The sequence below is a fragment of the Alosa alosa genome, chromosome 17 (genome assembly GCF_017589495.1).
Source record: "Alosa alosa isolate M-15738 ecotype Scorff River chromosome 17, AALO_Geno_1.1, whole genome shotgun sequence".
NCBI classification, from domain to species: Eukaryota; Metazoa; Chordata; class Actinopteri; order Clupeiformes; family Clupeidae; genus Alosa; species Alosa alosa.
The window spans coordinates 2,574,944-2,579,943 of NC_063205.1; the positions used below are offsets into that span (position 1 = coordinate 2,574,944).

General features: G+C 42.4%; 1 protein-coding gene across 4 annotated transcripts in view; it reads right to left on the reverse strand.

Annotated features, from left to right (window-relative positions):
- vti1a (vesicle transport through interaction with t-SNAREs 1A) overlaps positions 1-5,000 on the reverse strand; it is a 177,236-nt gene that overhangs the window by 52,095 nt on the left and 120,141 nt on the right. The window lies entirely within an intron of this gene.

The following is a 5,000-nucleotide window of genomic DNA, read 5'->3' on the forward strand; positions in this document are numbered from 1 at the left end:
CAGGACGCACCAGGACGCAACGTTTCCATCCTCAATCTACAGAGCAGGACGCAACGTTTACGCAACGTTTCCATCCTCAATCTACAGAGCAGGACGCAACGTTTACATCCCCTTAAATGACTCTAACCCATTAACCAATCACTAATATAGGTAGCGACTATTTTATCAGTTGACAATTAATCAATACATTGCTTAATTGCGGAAATGTGAAGCTTATGTGTCACTGTGGGCTGATGAATATGAATCGCTATGGCGACGCTTCCTAAACAACACAAACATGATCTGTATGACAAGATCAGCGCCAGCCACCGCAAGATGCCTCCCCACAGGGATACAACAAGACAACAAGCTACATGCAAACAAACAAACAAACACATAAACAAATAAATAACTAAAGACAATGAATAAATGAAGAGGGTGGAAAGATGATCGCACACACACACACACACACACTAGAATCCGCTGAAGTAGATTTCCCATTGCATTTCAATTGGGAGAGAGAGAGAGAGAGAGAGAGAGAAAGGGGAGAGAGAGAGAGAGAGAGAGAGAGAGAGAGGCAAGGAGAGGGAAAGAGGTGAGAGAAAATGAGAGAGGCAGGGTGGGAGAGAGAGAGACAGCACACACACACACACACACACTAGAATCCGCTGGAAGTAGATTCCATTGCATTTCAATTGGGAGAGAGAGAGAGAGAGAGAGAGAGAGAGAAAGGGAGAGAGAGAGAGAGAGAGAGGAGAGAGAGGAGGCAAGGAGAGGGAAAAGAGGTGAAGAGAGGGAGAGAGAGAGAGAGAGAGGGAGAGAGAGAGAGAGAGAGAGAGAGGCAAGGAGAGGGAGAGAGAGAGAGAGGGAGAGAGAGAGAGAGAGAGAGAGAGAGAGAGAGAGGGAGAGAGAGGCGGAGAGAAGGAGAGTGAGAGAGAGGGAGAGAGAAAGGGAAGAATCTTTGCTGGGATCAAAGGGAAGCTTTCAAACGCACCAAACTACAGTAAGTAAACAATACACTTCTGACTACATTACATTACACAGGTGCGGCTCTCAAAGAGCACGTACACACACACACACACACACACACATACACAAACACACCACATCTGCCAAGTCCATACTAACAGACGAGACGAGAGAGAAACAGAGAGAGGTAGAGAGATGGATAGAGAGATAGAGAGGTAGAGAGATGGATAGAGAGAGATAGAGAGACAGAGGGACAAGCTGAGAGAAATGAGGGAATATAAAATAGAGAAAGAGAAAGAGAGAGTGATAGACTAGACAGAGAGGCACTGCCAGAGTGTGTGTGTGTATGTGTGTGTGTGTGTGTGTGTGTCGTGCGTGTATGTGTGCGTGTGTGTGTGTGTGCAGGTGTGTGTGTAAAAGGTGTGTTGTGTGAGTGTCCCTGTTCACTAATTCCTCGTTGGAGCAGGAACTGACTGAAGGATCCTCAGATTAAATGGGGCAGCAAACACACACACACACACACACACACACACACACACACACATAGGTGACAGATAGAGCACATTACACAGCCAAGCACTCATATTAATACCCATCATGATGCTACTGCTCTCACACACACACACACACACACACACACACACACACACACACACACACACACACACAGTGTCTCATAATTTTCTCTCAGTGATGGAGGACGAGGTTAAATCTACTGTGAAAGCATATCTATCCATCTTTGCTTTGAGAAGGACAACAAATTAGGACACACACTCCCCCCAAAAACACACACACACACACTTACTGCAATGCTGAGGTGATGGCATCTGATGAATACCCCTTTTGGTAAACTGAACAGAGACAATGATCACACACACACACACACACACACACACACACCAAGGCTACGCAAACTCTCGAGTGGGGCTTAAGAGCCATGAGGGAGATTGGGAGTATGTGTGAGTGTGTGTAAGTGTGCGGTGTGTGTGTGTGTGTGTGTGTGTGTGTGTGTGTGTGTGTGTGTGTGTGTGTGTGTGTGTGTGTGTGTGTGTGCGTGCGTGTGTGATACACTCTTCTGTCTTACAGCACACACACACACACACACACACACACGCACACACACGCACACACGCACACACGCGCGCGTCGGGCTGTATGAAGCAATTGTCTGTCTTACTGCAGGACACTAACAGAATGTGTGCTTACATGAGAGAGTGTTGTCTAGACAGATTAGCAATGATTTAAACACACACACACACACACAAACACACACACACACACACACACACACACTAGCACACACACAGACTTAAGAGTCTCATCCCCAAGCTCCATTTAACAAGCCCATTAGTGCAGCCTGCAGTAACCTTAAGTCCAGGCAAGACACAGACTCTCAATCATACACACACACACACACACACACACACACACACACACACACACACACACACACACACACACAATACACACACACTAGCACACACACACTCACAATCAGTGATGCCAGTAACGCGTTACTTAGTAACGTGTTAGTCTATTTTGACCACTTTCTTCGGTAACGAGTAATCTAACGCGCTACTATTTACAAACCAGTAATCTGATTAAAGTTACTTTTATCTAAATCACTGTGCTACTATTTTTGTCATTTTCCTTAGTAAAAGATATATTCTTTGCTTTCTTCTTGTCTTGGGATTAGGCTAACGTCATGTAGGCTATGCCAACCTTTTCAGCATAAGGACAACTCACGTGTAAAACCACGCAGTGACACAAACGTAAACAACAATGGAGGGAGGAGAGAGATGCACGTTATCTATACAGTCATTATTTTGAGTTTGTGTCAGCTAAACATGACAACATTAGTCAAGTCAAGTCAAGTCAAGTCAAGTTTATTTATATAGCACATTTCATACACAGAGGTCATTCAATGCTTTTACATAAACAAAACCAAACGATAATAACAAAAAAAAAGCATAGAAGGGCAATATAGTCAAAGAATAGTTAAAAGGTAAAGATCATAATAAAAGAAAACATAAAACACAAGGTAAAAATCATTTAAAAATAAAGAATAATTAGTAAGCAAAAACAAAGGCAAAAAAGTAGTAAAAAAGTAATAAAAGACAAAGTAGAATAATTATCGAGGCAGATTCAGAATTTGTAACTCCGGCACAGTTAGCAGAAAGCCGCCTGAGAACAGTTTGGTCTTAAGTCTAGATTTAAAACTGGCTACAGTTGGGGCCTTTTTAATGTCATCCAAAGTTGGTTCCACAGCTGAGCATAGCAGCTAAAAGCTGCTTCACCATGTTTAGTTCTAACTGTAGGTTTTACTAGCAGGTTTTCACCTGGGACCTGAGAGGACGAGAAGGTGTGTACTGCTGAAGCATGTCTGACAAGTATTTTAGGTCCTGCTCCTTTTACTGATTTATAAACAAGCAATAGTGCTTTAAAGTCAATTCTGTGACTTACTGGAAGCCAGTGCAAGGACTTAAGAATTGGAGTAATGTGGTCAGTTCTTTTAGTTTTTGTTAGAGTCCTAGCTGCTGCATTTTGTATCACCTGAAGCTGTTTAATAGTCTTTTTAGGAAGGCCTGTGAACAGTCCATTGCAGTAATCAACCCTGCTGGAGATAAATGCATGAATGAGTTTTTTCTAAGTCATGTTTTGACATCAGCCCTCTGAGTTTGACAATATTTTTGAGGTGGTAAAAAGCTGATTTAGTTATCGCTTTCATGTGGCTGTTGAAATTTAGATCACTGTCAATTAATACACCAAGGTTTTTAACAGTATCCTTTGCCTTCAACCCTTTTGTGTCAAGGAGAGTGGCAACCCTAAGTCTTTCCTCATTTTTACCAAATATAATTACTTCAGTTTTTCTTTGTTCAGCTGAAGAAAATTTTGAGACATCCAGGTGTTGATTTGTTCTATACACTGACACATAGATTCAAGGGACCATAGTTGTTTGGTGATGGAGCTAAGTAAATTTGTGTGTCATCTGCATAGCTATGATATGAAATCAAATTATTTTGAATGATTTGTCCAAGTGGGAGCATATAGAGGTTGAATAATAGTGGCCCCAAGATCGACCCTGGGGAACACCACAGGTCAAGGGCGTTGGTGTTGAGGTACAGTTTCGATGGCAACAAAAAGCTCCTTTCTTGTAGATATGATTTTAGCCAGCTGATAACTATGCCTGTAAATCCAACCCAGTGTTCTAGTCTGTGTAGTAAAATATTATTGTGATCAACAGTGTCAAATGCTGCACTAAGGTCCAGTAGCACTAGGACTGATGTTTTACCTGAATCTGTGTTGGTATGTCATTGGAAACTTTAATGAGAGCTGTTTCAGTGCTGTGATTTGCCCGAAAACCAGACTGAAAGTAATCAAATTACCCATTTGATGTTAGGAAGGTGGTTAATTGATTAAAGACTACTTTTCAATAATTTTGCCAATAAAAGGTAGATTGGATATGGGCCTGTAATTGTTTTAGCATGGAGGCATCAGGTTATTCTTCTTGAGAAGTGGCTTTACATTAAGGTACATTGTACATTCTGTGCTGGCGACAAAGTCTAGCTAGACATCCCAAGTCTCGAAGTTTTGGGAGTCTCCCACATATTGATATCCTGGCGCCCAGCAAATTACATAAAATCTCCGGAACCTAGTGCGAACAACAAGCACGCCAAGCCAGACCGGACTTCAAATCGGCGTGTGCATCTAAGTTTAAGCACACACAACGGAGGAGGGGAGAGAGTGGTGGTGCCTCCAGCCTGAAGCATCAAGACAGAGAGCATCCTGGTCTGTTTTGCTAAATCAACCAATCAGTATTCAGTGTAGGTGGGCTTATATCTCTTTTCTCCCGAACTTAATTAATCAGTTCAGTTAGTGTATCTAGGAACAGGAGCGTCATGGCAGAGTCAGTGCCCCTCAAAAAGGAACATTTAAGACCCATTTCACATCAGACTACACAAAAGTGTAGGCCTTGTCTCATAAGAGTAAAACATAATGATTGTCTTGCACACTGCACTGTTTGTAACAGTGACTTTAGCATTGCTCACGGC